This window comes from Hyperoodon ampullatus (assembly GCF_949752795.1).
Source record: "Hyperoodon ampullatus genome assembly, chromosome: 5".
In the NCBI taxonomy this organism is placed as follows: domain Eukaryota; kingdom Metazoa; phylum Chordata; class Mammalia; order Artiodactyla; family Ziphiidae; genus Hyperoodon; species Hyperoodon ampullatus.
The window spans coordinates 75,392,059-75,416,615 of NC_136918.1; the positions used below are offsets into that span (position 1 = coordinate 75,392,059).

At 42.3% G+C, this 24,557-nt stretch overlaps 1 pseudogene across 1 annotated transcript in view; it reads right to left on the bottom strand.

The window, feature by feature from the left end:
* LOC307053769 (elongation factor 1-alpha 1-like) overlaps nt 1–24,557 on the bottom strand; it is a 78,839-nt pseudogene that overhangs the window by 17,102 nt on the left and 37,180 nt on the right. The window contains exon 3 of the transcript in view: nt 19,239–19,258. The product of the transcript in view is annotated as an elongation factor 1-alpha 1-like (transcript). The remainder of the gene's footprint in view (nt 1–19,238; nt 19,259–24,557) is intronic.

Genomic DNA, 24,557 nt, shown 5'->3' on the forward strand with positions numbered 1-24,557 from the left:
TTTTTTAAATCCTATATTTTAAATAGATGCTTACATGCCACCCTCTGTGAAATCTTCTCAAATGACCCTTGATGGAATTAATTCCGTATTTCTCTGTGGTCCCATAATATTGTGTAGTATGGGATATTTTTTAATCACATTTTCTGCCCAATATATTTGTTGAATTTCACTGAAAAGAAAAAAAAAACCTAACATAGATACGTCTTAGAACTTCTAAAAACAGACTCAATTGAAGAGGTATTTTCTATATATATTAGACTGTACCTGTAATAGTTTTATTTTCACATTGCCTTGTTTAGTAGAAGCACATCTAACATCAGAGTCTCCTTTACAAATCAAGAATCATCAAGCCTACACTCACAGCTCTACATTTGCAGTTTGTTTGAAAACTTACCTTAATTATAGACTTTCTTCCTACCAAATGCTGTACTAACATTATGGAACAAGGTGCTAAAATGTATGCAGGGGTTAAAAAAAATAAACCAGTAATTTTATCATAAGCACAAGAAGAAAAATCATGGCATAATTCTCCCAGCAAGACTATTCTGCTTTTTCCCTCCAAATTGGATATGCAGATGTTTGTATGAATTGATGTTATAAATTTCTATATAACATCTTGCAAAATCCTTAGCTTAGCTTTTTAAACATTAATATTTGCTATAATTTTCTAAATTTGCAGTATATATATACATATGAAAAAAATCCCTTGTTAATATATATATACATATGTGTGTGCATATACATACATATGTATATATATATCAATATTTATATATACATATCTTTGTTATAATTAGAGAATTGGAGGGAGTTGTCAGATAAGATACATGAAACCTAGTTAAATTTGAATTTCAGATACATAGTGATTCTTTTTTTAGTATCTGTATATCCTACTCAATATTTGGTATAATCTTTTTATACTAAAATATTGTTCGTGTTTATCTGAGCAAATAAATAATTTAAAGAATAAAATTTATAAAAAGGATAGACAAAACTACTATAGAGGTACTGAGTGGGTGGGGCTCACAGGAGTCAGGTGTGGTGTTGGAGACATTCTATACCTGGATCTCAGTAATGGCTACGTGACTGTATGTTTATATGTAAACATTTATTGAGTTGTTTGCTTAAAATTTGTGTACATATACGTACTATACCTCAATTATAAATTTAATTTAAAAAATTTTTATTAATTGTGATTGAGAGCAAGTCATGTATGAAAGTGTAGGAATAGAAAATGAGGAATGCAATGAAATTGCATTTGTAATGAAATGGGACCAAGAAAAACTACTTCAAAATTGGCCTCAGAACTTTCACAAATGAAACAAACTATTCTAAATAACCATAGGACTACACACAACAGAATGATACAATCGCTGTGCAAGAAATGCTAAGTTGCAGAAGGATTGGCAGAGACGTTGATTAGGAAAGATCTCCAGGAAACTTGAGGTGAGGCTTGAAAGGAAATATAGGATTTGGAGAGGAAGAGGATTACACAGCATACTTACTAATTTCCCTTCTTCAACCATTTATGTAAGCTTTTAGGTTGGTGAGGCTTTCATTTGAGACTGGCTTGGTCTTTTTTTTTTTTAATGCACAAGTATAGAACTGAAGAAAGTCGTATCTGTAAAATAAAGAAATAAAAGAGCATATATTATTTCTCTGAGGAGAAGTATTAAAAAAAAAACGATGATGATGGATTCTTGACACATGGGGCTGCAAGAGAAGTTTGGCACTTAGCAAGTCTACATACTTAAACCCACATTTAGAGAGGAGCCTCTCCCATGTCCTGGACAAAAGTGCTATTCTTGGGAGACCAAGATGTGTCCCTCAAAGCCCCAAAGAGCTTACACACTCATAGGAATACATAACAAAGCGTCATATTAAAAATGGCAAGTTGGGACCTCTCATCCACAAAGTGAAATGAGATCACACTTTTTTGTACCCCCTCTGCTCCAAAACACAACAGTGATGCACAAGATATGTAAATAGACATAGCCAGGCTCCACAACAAATAAACCAGAAAAGGAAAAATATGTAAAGCAGAGAACAAACTGAAGCACACGCCTCTTAAGACATGGGTGAGAAAAAAAATTGTTGCTGTGGAGTTAAAGGGGCCAAAATGCTTGATTAAAGAGGGGAGACCAAAGCCAGAGGAAGGGCTACACCATCCCAATATCCTCACCAAATAAAGACAAGGGAAAAAAAAATTTGTCTATGTCATTTACTGGCCTAAGCACACACACACACACACACACACACACACACACACACACACACACACACAATGGAATATTACTCAGCCATAAAAAATTAAATTTTGCTATTTTCAGCAATGTGCTTGGACATAGAAAATATTATGCTTAATGAAATAAGTAGAAAATATTATGCTTAGTGAAATAAGTCAGAGAAAGACAAATACTGTATGATATTTATATGGTCGAATCTAAAAAATAATACAAATGAATGTATATGCAAAAGAGAAACAGACTCACAGTTATAGAAAACAAACTAGTGGTTACCAGAGGGGAGGGGCAATTTAGGGGTATGGGATTAAGAGATAAAAACTACTAGGTATAAAATAGATAAGCTATTTTATTTATTTTAATATATAAATAGATATAGCCATTATCTTATAATAATGTTAATGGATTATAATCTGTAAAAATACTGAAACACTAGGCTATACACCTGAAATTATTATGACATTATAAATCAACTATATTTCTATTTTAAAATATATATATATATTGCCCTTCCTGTTTATAACCCTGCAATGATTTCTGTTGTTTTTAGATTAAAATCCAAACTGAGCCAATCAATCAATTAATAAATGTTATTACCCAGAGACAAACCAAGTTCCTGCTGACTCAGTAACTGGATTTGCAAAGTCTTCATTATTACCAGAGATCAGGATCTTCTGAAATCCTTCTGGACTAAGGGTCCAGGAGCCAGGTAGAAGCAACTAAAAAAACATCAGATGAAGACAGATGAGCAATGAGGCAAAAAGAGAAAAAGAAAATACATTTTATGGGTAAATAAACAAAATATCTCCCATTCAAAAACAAAATTCTTTTTTAAACTGTTATGTTTTTACCATAAAAAGAAATCAAACTCTAAGAAAGAGCCAAAACAACCAACAATCAGAATGAATTGTCTCCACATGAAAGTTATAAACAGTTCAACAAAGATCTTAAAATTAATGTCTTTAGGATGCTCAAAGAGATGACTAAAATTATAAATTTCATTCAACGTGGTAGGAAATGACAAAATAAAAACAGGCCAAAAGGAAATAAGAATGGATTGCTATATCATGAAATGGTATGCTCCTAACAATTTAACTTCAAAATATATAAAGCATATAAAAATAAAATTTCATGGGAAAAAATCACAAATCAATGATTAGAGTAGAAAATGTTAACGTATCTTTATCGGGTATGTTAAAATAAACTGATAAAAGAAGCAGACCAAAATCAACAAGGACATAGAAGATTTGAGCAACACAATTAACAAGTTTAATCTAATGGGTATTTACGGAACTATTACACCCTGGCAGCACAAAGGTCTCTCCGGACTCTTCTAGGCATTAATTAATACTTTGCTGTTTCTGGAAGATTCATTCCAGCCTTATCCTAGATAAGGTGCCTATCATTTCTGCCATTATTGCATCAGTGACGATAATAATTGCTGAGATTTATTGAGCCAGACCAAGGGCTAATTACTCTGTTACCTAATTTAATCTTAAAAACAGTTCTCTAAGGTTGTACTTTCCAAAGTACTGGCTACATGTGACTCTTGAAAACTTGAAATGTGTCTAAATTGAGATATAATGTAAACATAAAATACACACTAGAATTTTAAGACACAGTACCAAAAAAAAAAAGAATAAAAGAATAACACATTTCATTAATAATTTTTATAGGGGCTTCCTTGGTGGCCCAGTGGTTAAGAATCTGCCTGCCAGTGCAAGGAACACAGGTTCACACCCTGTGTTCGCACCCTGGGAAGATCTCACATGCCACAGAGCAACTAAGCCCATGCACCACAACTACTGAGCCTGAGCTCTAGAGCCCACAAGCCACAACTACTGAAGCCTGAACGCCTAAAGCCCGTGGTCCACAACAAGAGAAGCCACGACAATGAGAAGCCCATGCACCCCATTCACCACAGCTAGAGAAAGCCGTGCACAGCAATGAAGACCCAACACAGCCAAAAATTTTTAAATAAATAAATATTTTTTATATCTATTACATGTTGGACACAGACAATCTCATACATGCCAACAGCCAACAAATCTACTCTGTGACCATGACAGAGCAGGACAAAAACATGATCACTGAAATTGTGTCTGAGCACAAACAGAGCAAGAACACAGTCCAGACCATAAAAATGACCAAACGCCCCAACTCCCAGCTAATACAAGTGACTTCTTCACCAGTTACAGCTTTTATTCTGTTTTGTTTCTCTCACCTCTGAGGGATAAAAATTATTAAGGTTTAGCAGAATTGTTCCTGCTCACAGCACCCAGTCAGAGCAAAACCACCTGCCTTTGAATTCTCTCCCAAATCACCTAACACAGGTTCAAATCCCGCAACAGCCCCCTCCTAACAGCCCCTTTCTGAAAAGCCTCGAGGTTCCATGTGGATGGCTATTTCCAGCATTGCCGCAGGTCATTAAATCCACTTCGTTCAACTACAATGTACTCCTGATGGTCTTTGGCTGGAGGGCATTGACAAAGCCATTTACCAGATAAGAAAATTGTGCCTGGAAAAGCTAAGTAACTGACTTGAGGTCACACAGGATACTGGGCTACCATCAGTGATCTTCAACCCTGACCACACATCAGATTCTCTGGAGATGGGACCGAAATATCCATATGTATTAAAAGCTCCCCCCAGCAGTAGCCAGCCAGCTGAGGTTGAGAAACGCTGACCGGGTGATGTCTAGGGCGGCACATCTCAAACTTCAACATGCCTGTCAGTCATCCAGGGATCTTGTTAAAAATGCAGATTCTGATTCAGTGGGTCTGGGTGGAGTCTGAGATTCTGCATTTCTAAGAAGATCCCAGGTGACACTGACACTGCTGGTCCACAGACCATATTTTGAATAACAGAATCTGGTGTCCCCTACACCTCCATAGCACTGACTTTCCAGAAATGTGTTTTATGTATCTATTTACCCAAGAAAGTAACTTATTCATTTATTGAGCACCTACGATTCATTAAGCACTATGCTGGACCCTGGGGAATCCAGAAGGAAACCAGATAGAAAATGTCTCTGACCACCCAGAGCTGACTTTCTCAGGACTGAGGGGGAAGTGTCTCATTGTCTGGTTGACCCAGGGTCAGCAATCGTGCTTCCCCTCTAGCTGGGGCCCTTGTGTTGTTTGGGGCCCTGGTAGCTTCCTTCCAGCATCAACATTTTATTATTTGATTTTCTCCTGAATAGTATGAATTTGGGAACCATACATTTATTCCAGAGACGTTTGTTTACTAAAACAACTATAACATGGGGAAGAGAAAACACAATATATTCAAGGTCATGAAAATAGAAACAGTGTTGTCATTTTAAAAAAAATCACAGCACATAGCACAGGGAGATCAGCTCGGTGCTTTGTGACCGACTGGAGGGGTGGGATAGGGAGGGTGGGAGGGAGGGAGACGCAAGAGGGAAGGGATATGGGAACAGATGTATATGTATAACTGATTCACTTTGTTATAAAGCAGAAACTAATACACCATTGTGAAGCAATTATACTCCGATAAAGTTGTAAACAAAATAAATTAATTTAAAAAATAATAATAATGAATAAAAAAATCACAGCAAATGTAATGGAATTTCATAGTAAATTATTTAGCATCCACGAAAGAATCCCCCCAAAAGATTATCGCATGCTTAAAGTAGGTCAGATTCTGGGATTATGTGTCTTTAGACTGTACCTAACCGAAGCTCAAATGTTTTCATTGCTCTTGCATTTAAATGGTTTTGACATGAAATTTTAATTAGTCTTCAAAAGGCATTGTATGTCTGCTGCTGGGATATGGGGAATTTGGTAACCCTGCCTTTTTTGTTTCTCCTGGATGTTATACCTACATGGCCAATTTATTGAAAGCTGGAGTTCTTGCTCTTCATGCCTGGTCAGTTGTGTAGGGTGAAAAAGAGAAAAGTTGTCCTTGACACCTGGGAGCTGGCTTGGTGCTCTCTGCTGGGCTGTGGTCCTCTTGCGGAATATAACACTTGCACAGACCATCAGCATCAGAGGAGGCCATTCTGTGATGCTGATGGATGCAGACCAAAAAAGACCACCCTACAATCATATATGAACACAGACAAATTGCGATCATCTTCTAAACCACAAACTGACCAAGTCCCCTATCCTGGCTGAGTGACCGCTGCTGCTTTCCCAGCACCAGCCTTGGTCTATTCCTCCCTCCTTCTAGGTGAGATTACTCGGGTAATTACTTGGGTAATCACAGAATTCTCCTGACACACAGTGGCCACTCCAGATATAATTGTGGAATGGATCTCCTAATTTCTGATTCCGTACACCCTCTTCTCGGACCACCATTTCCTATTCTTCTAGCTCACAAGCCTTACCTCAGATGCATGGATCTCACGGATGCAAAGCCAAGCTATTCACCTCCCCCAGGCCTGGCCTCAGCCGCTGGACGAGACCGAAGAGACTCACAGCATCAGCTGGGCTGCCTCACGTTAGGCTCAGGAGCAGGGCTACTGCAGATGCTCACACATGCTCTCAGGCTGCAGAATAGACCGGGCAGGCGATTCCCCCAGGGGCGATTTGAGCCGGGCAATATATAGGGAAGGGAAGAGGGATTTGAGATAGAACGGAGAGGCCCTGGGGGAGAAAACATGAAGGAAAGGGGATCAGAAGTGAGGGGTCATCTTCAGAAGCACTGGCTTCCAGTGGAAGAAAGTGGCATTTCACGTCTCTGGGGTAGAAAGAAACAAATTCCTTTTGGGAGCATGACCTCTTACTCCTCATCCCCCAAGTTCTGGACCATCGCATTCATAAGCCCTTTTACAATATTTTAGAAAGAGGTTCACTTAATTAAAAAGCACTACCAAGTAGCCTAGTGCTGCCGTTGCGTGCAGGGCAGACAGCCCTGTAGCGGTCTGGTCTCGGGATATCCACCCCCCACCCCCCGCCCCATTGTTGTCACACCCACAGCGCTAGACAAGCGCGGACTCGCCCCACCTCCTGACGCACAAGCCCTCTGCCTCGTCCAGCTTTCCGCCCCTACTCCCAGCTCTCCTGTGATGTGGAACAGCTCTTCTCTTATTTTGAGCCATTCTTCTCCTTTTGAGCTCCACAATCACCTGCCTCTTTCCCAAAACACATCTCCAGTATTAATAAAAGAAACATTTCTGCACAAGCCACAGTCTCAGAGCATCTAGTGTCAATGCCCCCACATGGCAGTAGGAAAGCATTCTTTCTTGGGGAGTGTGGTAGACTGAAAATGGCCCCCCAAAAGATACACATGTTCTAATCCCTGGAACCTGTGAAAGTTACCTTATGTGGCAAAACAGAACTCTGCAGAAGTGATGAAGTTCAGGATTTTGAGATGGGGAGATTGTCCTGGATTATGGGAGGGAACCCTAAATGCAAAGCTCATGCATCCTCCCTGGAGGGAGGCAAAGAGAAGACAGGCAAAGAGGAGAAGCAGAGTGACGGAAGATGCAGCCACATGGCCAGGAACACCGACAGCCACAGGAGCTTGGAAGAGACCAGGAATGGATTCTCTCCTGGAGCCTCCAGAGGAAGTCCAGCCTGCCAGCACCTTGATTCAGACTTCTGCCCGCCCCCCAGAACTGGAGGACTACATTTATCTCTAAGCCACTGAGATTTTGATAGTTTGTCAGAGCCTCCCCAGGGAACTAGTATAAGGAGGTCCCACCTCTCCCTCTCCTGCCAGTGAGCTGGTGAGCAGCCTGCCGGGAGCACAGAGTGGGCACCAGACTCAGAAAGACAAAGAAATTGTGTGGAGCAGCAAGGGGATTCCAGCCAAGTGTCTGTCCATGTTTCTGCTCTTGACCTGTCCACTTGGGCAATGAGGGTCACTACCCAAAAAGAGGCAGAAAGTTCATGACTTCAGATGAACCCAGAAGCCCTCAGCTAAAAACCAGCATTTCTTGGGGGGGAAAAAACCATTTTGGGAATAGAAAAATTTACAGGGAAAGCCTTCAGGGAGGTGACCTTTCTTGAAATGTCATGGCCTGTGCAAACTTCCAGTGTTCAGTTTGGCAAACAGAGGAGCCTGGGGTTGGCAGGAGAGGAAGGCCCAGGATAAGCTGATGCTACTGAAGGCTGTTGGTTTAGAGGGGTTGGAAGCACCAGGGGCTGAAACCATTTGCAGAAAGCCCCTTCCTTTCTTGAGTTCACCCAACCCCAGTGTTGTCCAACAGACGCTGAAGAACCAAAACGTTCAATGAATAAAAATGTTTCTAGCCTCTCAGACCTACCCTTTCCCCAGGCTAGTGTGAATGGCAAAAAAAAAAAAAAATCCCTTTTGGTGGGTGTGAGTTATGCTGTGCCCAAGGGGAGTCTGGGATCTCTTAAACAAATACTTCTTTCTCTTAATATTTACTTTTCATAATTAAAATATATAAGCATTTTACAGAAAATTTGTAAAACAGAATAGAAGGGGAAAAAAATCATACACCCACCTCTCTAAATGCACCCACTCACTGTTGGGATTTCAGAGTATTTCCTTCTTCCACATTGTTTTTCTTTGGTTTTAGAAAACTACAATCAGAGGACTAGATTCTCAAGTTCTGAGAGCTTGCACCTGACCACCCACTTTGAGAAGGTTACCTATCACCTCTTCCTGTTTTTTGTTTGTTTGTTTTTTGTTTGCGGTACGTGGGCCTCTCACTGCTGTGGCCTCCCCCGTTGCGGAGCACAGGCTCCGGACACGCAGGCTCAGTGGCCATGGCTCACGGGCCCAGCCGCTCTGCGGCACATGGGATCTTCCCGGACCAGGGCATGAACCCGTGTCCCCTGCATCGGCAGGCGGACTCTCAATCACTGCGCCACCAGGGAAGCCCTCTCCCTGTTTTTATGTTCCTCATAACCCTCATCATCTGCAATACTCACCTGCAGTCAAGGCCCAGACATTGTAGGGAAAAGGGATGAGGAGGGGGGGAATGAAAATTGGTAGCAACCACCGAAGCAAAATTAAGCTCATTTGGATAAATAGTGTTCATTAGTGATGTTAAGTCCAAGTGGCGAAAGTGAAAACTCTGACTTTATACAGTTGATTCTCATTATTCATGGATTTGTGAATTTGCCTACATACTAAACTTCCTCTGTAAATGGAAAATCAATACTTGTGGGCCTGGGGTCATTTGCAGACACAGAGGAGGGAAAACCTTGAGACCCTGCCACCATGTTCCAAGCCGAGGTCTGGGAGGCTGAAGCCTCCTTGCTTCAGCTCTTCCTGTAAACAAGGGTCCTTTTTGACTTTTATTTAGTGCTATGTTTATACATTTTTGTGCTTTGTGTTGGTGATTTTGCTCTTTTCCTAGCCTAGTACAGAAGTGCTGTCTAGGGTCCTAAGTGCAGAAGGCTGTGATGAGTCTTACGGAGAAAATACACGTGTTAAATAAGCTTCATTCAGGCGTAAGTTCTAGTGCTATTGGCCATGAATTCAATGCCAATGAATCAAGCAAATATATTAAAAGGTGTCTTTAAAAAGAAACACACATTAAACAAGGTATGTATCCATCGGTTGACAAAAACACCATGACCAGAAGACCAGGACCCTAACCCTGTATTTCCCCTGGGAGCAGTGGTTCCATGTTCACAAATCTAGTGTCCATGGCAGCTTTATAGAATATCATGACTGCAAATAACAAGATTCGATTAGACACATTTTAAAAAATATTTTCCTTAAAAAACCTAAAATAGAGTTACTGTATGATCCTGCAAGCCCACTCCTGGGCATATATCCAGAGAAAACTCTAATTTGAAAAGATACATACACCCCAATGTTCATTGCATCACTATTTACAGTAGCCAAAACATGGAAAAACCTAAATGTCCATCGACAGATGAATGGATAAAGAAGATATGATACATATATACAATGACATACTACTCAGCCATAAAAAAGAATGAAATAATGCCATTTGCAGCAACATGGATGGACCTAGAGATGATTATCACACTAAGTGAAGTAGGTCAGACCAAGACAAATACCATGATATCGCTTATATGTGGAATCTAAAATATAACACAAATGAACTTATCTGTGAAACAGAAACAGAATCACAGACATAGAGAACAGACATGTGGTTGACCAGAGGGTGGGGGAAGGAAGAATTGGGAGTTTGGGGTTAGCAGATGCAACCTACTATATATAGGATGGATAAATAGCAAGGTCCTACTGTATAGCACAGGGAACTATATTCAATATCCTGTGATAAACCATAATGGAAAAAATATGAAGAAGAATGTATGTATATGTATAACTGAGACACTTTGCTGTACACCAGAAACTAACAAAGCATTGTAAATCAACAATACTCAGTAAAATACTTTTTTAAAAAAATTATACCTTTAGAGGATTTTGACGCATGTATAATGAAAACAGATAGACCAAGTTCATGGGCACATCTGTGTACAAGTCAGTGAGGACAGCAAAGGTGCTTCTAACTTTTGTTCTATGTGTCAGAGACCACTGGAACCCTCCCCAACACCCCTTTTTTCTCACAGCACCCTAATTTTATTTGGGGTACAAAATCATACAACCCAAAAGTCTACATTTCCCAGCTTCACTTGCAACTGACAGTGATCACAAGAGTGTAAGCAGCAGTCATTGATGGTAAGGTGCTTTTTAAAATTGCAATAAAGGATACATGAACATAAAAGTTACCATTTTTGCCATTTTTAAGCGTACAATTCAGTGGCATTAAGTATATTCATATTGTAGTGTTACCATCACCACTATTCATCTCCAGAACTTTTTCATCACCTCAAACTGAAACTCTGTCCCCATTAAACACCTTCCCCACCCTCCCCTGCCCCCAGTAACCACTATTCTACTCTCTGTCTCCAATCACATGACATACCTGTCATATCATATGACATACCATTCCAGTCATACCATATGACATACCAGTCATGTGGTAAATGTATGTCTAACTTTTTAAGAAATGGCCAAATTGATTTCCAAAGCGTTTGTATATTCCCACCAGCTAGTCTGAGGTTCAAGTTCCTCCATGCCCTCACCAGTACTTGGTGTGGCCAGTCTTTCTGTGTTGAACCATTCTAATAAGTGTGTAGTGGTATCTCATTGTGGGTTTTTGGATTTTTTTATTTGTCTCAAAAATCTTTTCTTAATACAGTGAAATTAACATGACAAAATTAAACATTTTAAAGTGAACACATCAATGGCATTAAGTACATTCACAATACTGTGCAACCATCACCTCTATCTAGTTCCAAAACCTGTGCATCCCTTCCAAATAAGACCCCATTAAGCAGTCACTCCTGGTCCCCTCTCTCCACAGACACTGGCCACCATCAACCTACTCTCTGAATTTGATGACTCTAGGGACCTCATATAACTGGAATTACATAGTATTTGTCCTTTTGTGTCTGGCTTATTTTACTGAGTGTGTTTTCAAGTTTTATCTATGTTGTAGCATGTATCAGAATTCCATTCCTTTAAAGCTGAACAGTATTCCACCTTACTTTGTCTTAGTCCATTCGGGCGGCTATAACAAAATACCATAAACCATGGGGCTTATAAACCGAAATTTGTTTCTCACAATTCTGGAGGCCGGGAAGTCCAAGACCCAGGCACAGCAGATTGTGTCTGGTGAGGACCCTTTTTCTGGTTCATAGACAGTGTCTTTGTGCTGTGTCCTCACGTGGTGGGAAAGGAGCAATCTAGCTCTCTGGGGTCTCTTTTTTTTTTTTTTTTTTTTTGCGGTACGCGGGCCTCTCACTGTTGGGGCCTCTCCCGTTGCGGAGCACAGGCTCCTGACACGCAGGCTCAGCGGCCATGGCTCACAGGCATAGCCGCTCCGCGGTATGTGGGATCTTCCCAGACCAGGGCAAAAACCCGTGTCCCCTGCATCGGCAGGCGGACTCTCAACCACTGCGCCACCAGGGAAGCCCTGGGGTCTCTTTTATAAGGGCACTAAACACCTCCCAAAGTCCCAACCTCTTAATACTATTAGGTTGGGCATTAAGTTCTACATATGAATTTGGGTTGGGTGGGGGGAGGTTTCAGTGAGGGACACACAGTTTTTATTCCTCCCTGGTTCCTTTACTTCCTCTCTGAATGTGGATGTAATAGCTGGAATTTCAGCAACCATCTTAGAACTTGAGGGCACTTTGAAGATGGGGCACTAAGAAAGATGAAAGTCTCCCTGATCGTATCATGAAGTGTAGTATAGAGATGGTGATGGCCAGGTTTCCTTCCTGTGAGAGAAAAATCCAGTCCCTCATTTGTCTTGTGGGGTCAGAGTGGGGTCTGATACTTAGCAAATACAGGCCCTAACTGACACATCCCCCTTAGTACTGACCTCCATCCTGGGGCAACACTGGTTGGATCAGAAATAATTCTGCTAGGAATAAACCTACCTAAGGAGGTAAAAGACCTCTACTCAGAAAACTATAAGACACTGATGAAAGAAAACAAAGATGACAGAAACAGATGGAGAGATAAACCATGTTCTTGGATTGGAAGAATGAATATTGTGAAAATGACTATACTACCCAAAGCAATCTACAGATTCAATGCAAACCCTATCAAATTACCAGTGGCATTTTTTACAGAACTAGAACAAGAAATCTTAAAATTTGTATGGAGACACAAAAGACCCCAAATAGCCAAAGCAGTCTTGAGGGAAAAAAACAGGGCAGGAGGAATCAGACTCCCAGACTTCAGACTATACTACAAAACTACAGTAATCAAAATAATATGGTACTGGCACAAAAACAGAACAGGATAGAAAGCCAGAGGTAAACCAATGCACCTATGGTCAACTAATCTATGACAAAGGAGGCAAGGCTATACAATGGAGAAAAGACAGTCTCTTCAATAAGTGGTGCTGGGAAAACTGGACAGCTACATGTACAAGAATGAAATTAGAACACTCCCTAACACCATACACAAAAATAAACTCAAAATGGATTAAAGACCTAAATGTAAGACCAGACACTATAAAACTCTTAGAGGAAAACATAGGAAGAACACTCTTTGACATAAATCACAGCAAGATTTTTTTTGATCCACCTCCTAGAGTAATGGAAATAAAAACAAATGGAACCTAATGAAACTTAAAAGCTTTTGCAAAGCAAAGAAAACTACAAACAAGACGAGAAGACAACCCTCAGAATGGGAGAAAATGTTTGCAAACGAATTAACGGACAAAGGATTAATCTCCAAAATATATAAACAGCTCATGCAGCTCAATATTAAAACAAACAAACAAACCAATCCAAAAATGAGCAGAAGACCTAAATAGACATTTCTCCAAAGAAGACATACAGACTGCCAACAAACACATGAAAGGATGCTCAACATCACTAATTATTAGAGAAATGCAAATCAAAACTACAATGACACAAAAAAAAAAAAAAAAAAAAAAAAAAAAAAAAAAAAAACACTACAATGAGGTATCACCTCACACCAGTTAGAATGGGCATCATCAGAATATCTACAAACAACAGATGCTGGAGAGGGTGTGGAGAAAAGGGAATCCTCTTGCACTGTTGGTGGGAATGTGAATTGGTACAGCCACTATGGAGAACAGTATGGAGGTTCCTTAAAAAACTAAAAATAGATTTACCATATGACCCAGCAACCCCACTACTGGGCATATACCCAGAGAAAAACATAATTCAGAAAGACATATGCACCCCAATGTTCATTGCAGCACTATTTACAATAGCCAGGTCATGGAAGCAACCTAAGTGCCCATCGACAGACCAATGGATAAAGAAGATGTGGTACATATATATAATGGAATATTACTCAGCCATAGAAAGGAACGAAATTGGGTCATTTGTAGAGATGTGGATGGATCTAGAGACTGTCATACAGAGTGAAGTCAGAAAGAGAAAAACAAATATCATATATTGACATATATGTGGAACCTAGAAAAATGGTACAGATGAACCAGTTTGCAGGGCAGAAATAGAGACACAGATGTAGAGAACAAACATATAGACACCAAGGAGGGAAAGTGGTGGTGGTGGTGGTGGTGGGATGAATTGGGAGACTTTGATTGACATGTATACACTAATATATATAAAATAGATAGCTAATAAGAACCTGCTGTATAGAAAATAAAATTAAATTAAAAAAAAAAGAAATGCCAAATATTTCATGCAACTTTGGCCAGTGAACTCATACTTTTTACTTCCTAGAAGATGAGTTGATTTTAATTCAATAAAGTGAATGGAAACATACACACGCAAAAGAAACACTCTGATGTTCTGATGTCAGAATGCTCCAGGGGTTCCAGGGGCCAGGCTGGCCATGACTCTGTCAGACATGCATCCCAACTCACCTGCCTCCTCCCCCACCTTCTACGGGTGTTGATTTCTAGTAAACATCCTGTGCCCCAAACTCTATCTCAGTCTCTGCTTCTGGAGAACCCAATCTGCAATACACTCCATAGTCTCTCAAAGTCCTTCCTGGCTCTATGCATCTATGTGGAAAGACCAGTGGAGAAAATACAGTAGAGTAAGGCTTCAGAGTCAACCCCGTTTGAATCTTCATGCTTCCCAGCTATGTGGCCTTCAGTAAAGGACTTAAATTTTCACATCTATGAAAGACAGACAACAGTTTCTCCTTTGTGTAATAGGGAAGAACAAACCTGACTCCATATTAGATCTGTTCATCTTTTTTCTTTAATTTTATTGAAATACAGTTGACTTACAATGTTTTGTTTAATTTCTGCTATACAGCAAAGTGCTTCAGTTATATCAATATATAACTGAATATATTCATTTTCATATTCTTTTCCATTACAGTTTGTCACAGGATATTGAATATAGTTCCCTGTGCTGTACAGTAGGACCTTGTTGTTTATCCATCTTATATATGCTAGTTTGCATCTACTAACCCCAAACTCCCAGTCCATCCCTCCCCCACCACCCCTCCCCCTTGGCAACCACAGGTCTGTTCTCTATATTTGTGACTGTTTTTTGTTTCATAGATACGTTCATTTGTGTCATATTTTAGATTTCACATATAAGTGATATCCTATGGTATTTGTCTTTCTCTTTCTGACCTACTTCACTTAGCACGATCATCTCTAGCTTCATCCGTGTTGCTGCAAATGGCATTATTTCATTCTTTTTTATGGCTGAGCAGTATTCCACTGTATACATCTATACCACATCTTCTTTATCCATTCACTTGGTGATGGACATTTAGGTTGTTTTCATTGCCTTGGCTATTGTGAATAGTGTTGCTATGAACATATAGGTGCATGTATCTTTTTGAATTATAGTTTTCTCTGGGTATATGCCCAGGAGTGGGATTTAGATCTGTTCCTTTTACTTTAAACTTTGTGCTCTGTTTCCTGTGCTTATTCATGCTGGCTCTTTACCTTTTGTAAAAGAATATTGCCTAGAGCCTGAAATATATAGGATAGCACATTCTCAAGGCTCTGACATTTAAGAGTCCATTCATATAGAGGTAAAAAGTTGCAGAACAGAGAATAACATTTGTCCTGTTGGAGGTTTACAGGAACATTATGACCTGACCTATGTGGTGCAAGAACAAAGGATTCCAATGCCAAGAAGTTTGTAACAACCAACCACGTTTCTCCCTTTCCTTGCCTTTAAAAATGTTTGTTGAGGGCTTCCCTGGTGGTGCAGTGGTTGAGAATCTGCCTGCTAATGCAGGGGACACGGGTTCAAGCCCTGGTCTGAGAGGATCCCACGTGCCACGGAGCGACTAGGTCCGTGAGCCACAACTACTGAGCCTGCGCGTCTGGAGCCTGTGCTCCGCAACAAGAGAGGCCGCGATAGTGAGAGGTCCGCGCACCACGATGAAGAGTAGCCCCCTCTTGCCACAACTAGAGAAAGCCCTCGCACAGAAACGAAGACCAAACACAGAAAAAATTAATAAATAAATTAATAAACTCCTACCCCCAACATCTTCTTTAAAAAAAAAAAATGTTTGTTGAAACCCTTCACGGAGTTTGGGGTTTGGGGGGCACGAGCCACCCATCTCCTTGCGTGGCCCTGTAATAAACTTTCTCTGCTCCAAACTCTGACACTTCAGTATTGTTTGGCCTCACTGTGTGTTAGTGTGCACACCAACTTTTGTTTGGTAGCATTTAGACAGTTATTGTGTGGATTAATTGAGCTAATGCATGTAGAGGGCCTGGCAGAGGGAATGGAATATGCTAATAACATTATTATATTTCTTCCTTTGGCAAAAACCTCCTTGTCCATTCAACTTCACACAGTGATTCACATAAAAGAATTCCCTAATGAGGGTGCATGAAGCAGCAAACACTAACATTTATATGTATTTTCCCATTTAATCTTCCTGCGAACCCTACAAAGTGGTTGTCATTAATATCTCCATTTTACAGATGAGAAAGTTGAGGTTCAGAGAGATTGAATAACTTGCCCAAGGTTACAAAACCAGTAAGTCGTGGAGCTAAGATTCAAATCTGGGTCTCTCTGTGTCCAGAGTGTGAGATAATAAGAAATACATGTATTGGTCTCTGCCCCAAGATTCTAACACAGAGCTCCTAAAATCCTTATAAAAAGGGATGCTGGGAGAATCTTTAGTTCTAATATTTAGTCTTTGATCCTGGTTCCTAATACTAGTTCCTAAATCCCTTGGAATTTCCTGGGGGACAAGAACGTCTTCTGTTCAAATGAGATGACTCTGGGTGTGCTCTTTGATGAAGGCTGGTCACAGGAAAGATCAAGCCATGATTAGAAGCTTGGAACTTTCAGCCCCTCCCCTCATTCTACAAAGAGAGGAGGGGGCTGGAAACAGAGTTCCTAATCGATCATGGCTATGTGACGAGGTTCCATAAAAATCCCAATAGGGGATTTCTGGGTTAGCAAACACATCCAGGTACCGGGGGGTTGGTACACCTGTGGTGGAGGGGGGAATTTTCCCTCTACCTCTCGTGGGTTCTTGTGGCTGGACTAGTAATGAAATTAACACAAGACAGATTAACAGGTGGAAAAGAAACAGTTTAAATAGTGAGCACAGAGGTCACATAGAAATGGCACCTATGAAGTGGCCAAAGCAGGCAGCTTTTATACCTTTTAGACAAAGAAACAGTAAATTTGAAAGGACAAAGAAACTTAGGTTTGGGTGCTTAATTAGTAAAGAAGTAACAAGGTTTGTTTATATGAGCTTCTCGGCCCTGGGTTCCCTGCCTCTGGATGTCTCTCTACCTCCTGGAATGGGGAGGATGCCTTTCATGTGGAAGATTTGTTTCCTGCTCTCAGCAGACAGAGAGGAGGGTAAAAGTCTCTCTCGTATCAGCTGTTTCTTAAATAACTTTAATTCAAAACAATCAATACAGTATTGAGACATATTTGGGGGCAGCCTGTCCTGGGCCCCAACACACCTCAGCTCCACGGGGACTGAATTTCCTGCACTTGGGGCTCTTCCAGACCTTGTCTTATGTATCTCTACACCTGGCCATTCCTCTGCATCCTTTATCATATCCTTCATTATATAAGAAACTAGTAAACATGAGCATTTTCCCTGCGTTCTGTGAGCTGTTCTAGCAAATGATGGAATCCAGGGGAGGGGTTGTGGGAACCTCTGATTTGTAGGCAGTTTGGACAGAAGTTGTGGGTCACCTGGGAACCTACTGCTTGCGACCGGCATCTAACATTCAGGGGACAGTCTTGTGGAACTGAGCCCCTAACCTGCGGGGTCTGTGCTAACTCCAAGTCAGACTTGAACTGAATTGTGGGATACCCAGCTGGTCACAGAGAATCTCTTGGTGAAGGAAAATGCCCAGGCGTTTGGGGACCAGAAGCGTCAGAGCAAAGTGCTCTGTGTGAGGAGTAACAGGAGACACAGGCCTGTGTCATCCTGGGTGAGACGCAGAGGCTGAGCGCTTTGCTGCACAGCCATCATGCCCATGGCTGTCTCCCCACCATGCAGCCCTTCCCAAAGTAGCAGGGGCTGAAGAGATGATCGCTAGTTCAATATTAGGCAGGGGAAGCCTCAGGGAGAATACAGATACAGATCAGTATTTGCTTCCATACATTTATGTTTGTTGATTTTAGTTAGGGAAAGATAATCCTCAATACACTCCCTGGATCAAACTAGGGCACAATTGAAGAATGCAATAGCTGTGCATGTAAAGCTCTTCTGGGAGCCCCAGAGGGAGGGAGTGAAGGGGCTGGAACCATGGAGAAGTGGGAGGAGGAGACAAGTGGAGGTCAAGCTGGACAGTAGGACAGTGAGGGGCAAAGCACAGGCGGCAGCTGTGGCTGGGGGACTTCTAAGAACAGGGATCCCTGATGTCTGGTGTTTACAGACCAGCCGGACTGGCCCAGACACCCCAACCCCACGGTGTTCTGCAAATCATCGGTAGCGGAGACTTCACAGGAGTGTGAGTGGCTTGGGAGCAGCAGGGAAAGGAGGCAGGGGCTGGTGTTTGCAGGGGGAGTGGTTCACATCCAAAAGAAGGGAATGGCCACAAGAGACAGAATGTGATACAGAAATCAGCAGAAACAGGAAATCAGAGCAACGATAACTAAGAGAAACATGTGCCTTCAAGAGTCTCCCCAAATACTAAGAAGGCCAGGATTTTGGAGGACTTGACACATCCAGGTGGTGCTGGGTCAGATTGATTGGAAAATGGCCAGGTACCTCCAGCTCGGTGTCCACTGCTTCTGCAATGGCCGAGCCTGGATGTCCTCTGACCAGGTCACTTAAAGAATGCTAATCAGATACAGAGACACTGCCCCACCCCAAGTCACCTGGGAAAGAGAGTGCATGTGTGTATATACCTGTGTGCACGTGTGTGTGCATGTGTGTGTAGGGGCATGGAGCATTCTCTGGGCCTGGAGCTGCCTTTCCCTGCCTTCCCCTCCCCTTGGGCTCAGCCTTTGAGAGCTGAGGAGGGGAACGCAGAGAGAGGGCTGCTGAGGGCTGAAGGGAATCGTGCCTATGAATGGGCCCTGCCGGGACCTAACTTTTTCCCTCTTCCAACCACAGAACACATAAATGCTCCTGCATTAACGGACTAGGTCTTACCTGTCCGCAGAGGAGCCCACCTGTGGGGAGAAAAGCACGGAGACTTATCAGCTGTCCACCCGCGAGACCATTTCCCCTAAGGGCCTTGCCGGCAGCCCTCACACCCACCTGGAAGAGAACCTGTTTAGTTCTTCTGGGTGGCAGGAGGCAGGCAGGTAAGGGGACAGAGGCCTGACCCTCTTGGCCAACCCCCCATCAAAATAGACACCCCTTCCTCACCTGCCTCTTTCCCACCCACCATGACAGGGAGCAGGCAGGGAGGAAAAGCAGCTGTAAGGGGGCCCTTTCCACTTCTCACAGCAAACAGGAAGCTCATCCTACCCTGGAATGCTGTCTTCCCCGGATTAGAAGGCAGCAGCCTGGAGTGGGAAGACTAGGCAAACTGGGGTTCAAACTTACCCCCAGCACCTACAAGATGAGAGTCCTTGCAAAAGTAGCAACCTCTTGACGCCTGTTTCCTTGCCAGTAGAATTGAGATAGTAGTTGTGGGGATTCAGAATATGTCACCCCAAAACATGCCATTTGGGCATATTGATTATTTTGAATTAAAGGTACTTGAGAAGCTGCCATTACAAGACACTCTGAATCTTCTGAAAGCAGGAGGTGAATCTTCCAGGTGAGATGTACCCGCCCAGTGCTAGGAGGACAGAAGGCACCCTCATCACCAGAAATAGGGAATTCAGGGCCCAGAAGTCTGTTTAAACACACCTGTTACTTCTTCACCAGTTCACTACCCCAAGCCCAAACCCCTTTTCTTGTCAATTCTTCACAAATGTATTATTTCTTTGTCTAAAATGTACAAAAGCTTCCTGCTTTCGTTACTTCTTTGAGTCTCATATTTTTATGGGACTCCCGTACATAGGAAATTAAATTTGTTTTTCCCCCTCTTAATATGTTTTATGTCAATTTAACTGTTAGACCAGCCAAAGCATCTAGAAAAGAAGAAGGGAAGTTTTCCTCCCCACTCAGTCTTGTGCTCGCAGCGGGGCTCTAAGGAGGAGATTGTGAACACAACACACTTGCAGCAGAGCTAGTGCTCAGCAGGTGGCAGTTTACTTTCGCTCTAGAAAACCCAAAGCCCTCCCCACCATTTACTCTTTCCCCCAAGTCAACTTGAAAAAGCAGCAGGGGGCTCATCATGTGACCTGAAGGAAGGTCAGTATCTGCAAGCATCTGCTGTCAATCAGGCACAGGCTGTGGGCCTTTTTAAAACAAAACAGATGTGTGGGGATGAGACCAAGGAGCCCATCCTCCCAACCCCAACTTGTGGCCCCTGATTTTCTCAGAGTAGAGCTGAAAACGACAAACGGTTTGATCAGGGTGGTGTATGGAGCCTGGAACAGAGCCCATCTCCACCCCCGGCCTTGTGAACGCTGTTGCCTCTGGCTCTGATGAGCCTGGAGGGAAATTGGGAGAGAATGGAATGGGGTGCAAACCTCCGTGAGCTGGTCTTATTGTGTTACTGAGTCCAAGCTCATTCTGCTTGCCACACGACAGGCCAATAAATCAGAGACAAGGTGTTGTGGCAGAGAATAGCAACTTTATTCAGAAAGCCGGGCGTCTGAGAATATGGCAGACTAATGTCCTAGAGTCCCATCTTATTGGGGTCTGGATGCCAGTTTCTTTCATAAAACGGGGGGGGGGGGGGGGGGGGAGGGTGGGTGAGGAAGTAAAATAAAAAGGCCATAAATCTTCCAAAGTATCTCCTGGCTTGGCCAGCCTGAGAGAGGGGATGTGTTAGTTTCTTCTTTTCTTCAGCCATTCACAGGTGGGCAGGGTCAGGGTGTTTCCCTGTGAGCTGAACAAAGGCACTTCAGTTTAACATGCAGGTGGAGGGGCAGGGTGCCCCGAGGCAGGCCATTATGTATGCTTACAGCTATAGAGAGCATCCTTTTAGTGATTATAGTAACAAAAGCAACAAAAAGCAAAGATAAAGTAAAAGAAACAGATCTAACATGGAGTCAGATCCTGTTCTTCCCTGCTACAATTGTCTACAATAATTGGGAGTGGGGGCAGGCACAAGGCCCTTCTCTCTTCCTTGAACCAGAGTCTCCTACAAAACAAAAGCCTTACACAGCTGCGGAAGCGGCAGTAAAGCTTGCTGTCTCCAGGGCACAAAGGCCCATGTATCTGGAGGAAGGATGGAAGAAAAACTCTACCCCAGGTTAGGGCAGAAACCTGTCTGTGGGAAGGGAGCTGCTGTACTGTGAAAACACTCAAGCAGCCCTGTGGAGAGGCTCCCATGAAGACAAACTCTCCACCTTCCTCCCCCCCACCCCCTCCCTGTCCCAAGAACCAGAATTACCTTTCCAGATGCATGAGTAATCCACCTTAGAAGTGCTGCCCCAGTCAAGTCTTCAGCTGACAACTGACTTCAACCTCATTGTAAACATCAAGCTAGAACCATTCCGCCTGTTTGCTCCCAAATTCTTCACACACACAAACTGTTAAAGCCAAGCAGGACCCTGTAAGGCCCTCTCTGGTACAAGTCCTTTCTGTGTCCCCCATTTCTCGTTTGCAGGAAATAGGCTTCATTTAGCCTCCTTGACCTTCCCTGACTTCCAAAGGACAGATTTAAACAGTTGTTAATCAGGGAAGGGAGGGAATGCAGAGACAAGGGAGGAGCAGTCAAGAAACAATAGTACAGCCTTGGGGCAGGTCCTGGTTCCTCCTCAAGTAATATACACAAGGATACCTTTGAGTTCTTCTGCAGGAACTAAAGCCTCCACCCAGGTGGAGGATGTTAACTTCAGGCTGAGCACAAGATTTCTGGAGCACCATCCTGTTACCTCACCATTGACCAATCAGGCTGAGCACAAGATTTCTGGAGCACCATCCTGTTACCTCACCATTGACCAATCAGGCTGAGCACAAGATTTCTGGAGCACCATCCTGTTACCTCACCATTGACCAATCAGGCTGAGCACAAGATTTCTGGAGCACCATCCTGTTACCTCACCATTGACCAATCAGGCTGAGCACAAGATTTCTGGAGCACCATCCTGTTACCTCACTATTGATCAATCAGAGGAAAGCCACACACCCTGTGGCCCTCACCCCAAATTTTGCCTATAAAATTTTTTCCCCAAAACCATCAGGGAGTTCAGGATTTTTGAGCAGAAGCCACCCATCCCCATGGCCCTGTAATAAACCTTACACAGCTCCAAACTCTGATGTTTCAGTTTGTGTGGCTTCACAGTGTGTCAGGCACATGAACCTGTGTTAGGTAACTCTGTGAGACATAATAAATTATTACTTGTTTAAGCCACTTAGTTTTGGGGAGATTTGTTTAACAGTAATGGGAAACCAATACACGATTTTATACATCAGAATTCCAAGTAAAATTTCATTTGAAGAACTCTGTTGTGTAAAAGAAAACAACAGCAAACAAAAAACTTTAGTATCCATGTAATCTAACCTTCTTAATTCATTAATTAGAAATAGAGCCAAGAAAGATCAAGATATGGCGACATAACTGAGTCAAGGCAAAACCAAACCAGCACACAACTTTGATGGCTACTTCATTCCATAGCATTCAACAAGATCAGATATTGAGAGAACAAGGTATTCAGAATTTGGTTTAGAGAAAAGACTGGTTTATCCAACCTGGTTGTTAAGGCAAGTACCAAGATGTTCTTGAGGGAAGCTTAGATGCCTGGCCTTCAGGTTTAATCTGATAACAAGATGAGACAGGAAGGGGCCAGGGAACAACCTTTTAAAGAATGATATGACCCAAGGACATGACATAAACCGGTTAGAACCAACTAGGTCCAAGATGGCGGATGAGTCAACTTCCACTAGACCTTGAGCCTCAGTATACCCTCATTGTAACATATCAGCATGCTAAATGACACACCCACAGGTGCCATGACAGTTCAAAGGTCAACTATAAAAGGTCAAAAAGTGGATGGTGGTCCAATTCCTGGAAATCCCCACCCCTTCTCCAAAATAGCTGGAATACTCCTCCCACTAATTAGCCTATGAAATTACCCACCCCTATAAAAATTGACAACCCCATACCCTGGGTTCTCTCTCACCTTCTGAAATGACCCACACCCTGTCTATGGAGTGTGTATCTCCCTGAATAAATCTTTTTTCACTTTACTTTGGCTCGCTCTTGAATTCTTTCCTATGTGAAGCCAAGAACCCACATTTGGTGGCTGTCCCAAGGATTCACCTGAGACCTGGGACATGACAATCCTCTCGTGCCCCACTCTTTTTCATGCAACAAAGGGTTGAGGTAAATGGCAAGACGTCACTGTTTATCGCTATCCTGAACATAGGGCATGATGAGTTGGAACTTTAAGTCTTTATTTAAAAAGAAAAAAAATTTTTTTATAAGCAACTTTAAAACTCATCAATCCATTAACGAAAAACTTTGCTGCCCCAAACATGGCAATTTCCAAACACCAAATCAGTGATTTGCAACATAAATAAAGCAATCAGAATGATGAAAATAGAAGCCTTCCAGCAAAATCCACTTCTGAGAGCTGCTGCCAAAGGGAGAAGAAAAAACATTTTCAAGTTAAAATTTGGACTGAAAATGAGCTGAGAATAAGCTGAAAATTATCACCTCTCTCTGAAACCCAGTGGTTAATTACACTGTTTCACAGCAAGGTGCAAACAGATGTAGCTGGGATAAAAGAAATAAATGTACGTTCAGAGAGAATTCAAACCACAATTCCCTTGATGGGAATTATTATTATTGCTATTAGTCACTTCTTTTTCCTGAGCACAGGCCAGGCTGCAAATGTTATGCTGACTTCCTTCCATAGAGGTTGTGAAATTGCTAGAAAATGGCTGAGGACTTTTGCCCTGTCTCTTCAAATGACAGGTTCCCAGATCTCTCCTTTCAACACTCCCTGGTCACTGCTATTTATGTTCCCACCTGGAAGCATATGCAGAGTGTGGGACTAGTCCCAAAACTTGCTGGGGTTCTCGCTGTTTCCTTAGTCTGTGTGAGTAGCAAAGATGTGGAAGGTCTCACACGTGTAGGGGCTGGGGCTGCTGCACAGCTCTACATGGAAGTGCTCTCCTCTCTACTCAAAATATGATTTATATTATGATTTAATTTTTATATAAATGCATCTACTCACAGTCAAAGGCAGGTAGAATAGGGCTATTTAAATAATGAGAATGCGCAGAGTAGCTCATGTTGAAACGAAGCAGGATCCTGTGGGGGCTCTCCCAGGTACAAATCCTTTCCATGTCCCCCACTTCTTGTTCATAGGAAACAGGTTTCATTCAGCCTCCTTGACCTTCCCTGAGTTCCAGACAGGGAAGGGAGGGGATGCAGAAGCAAAGGAGGAGCAGTCAAAA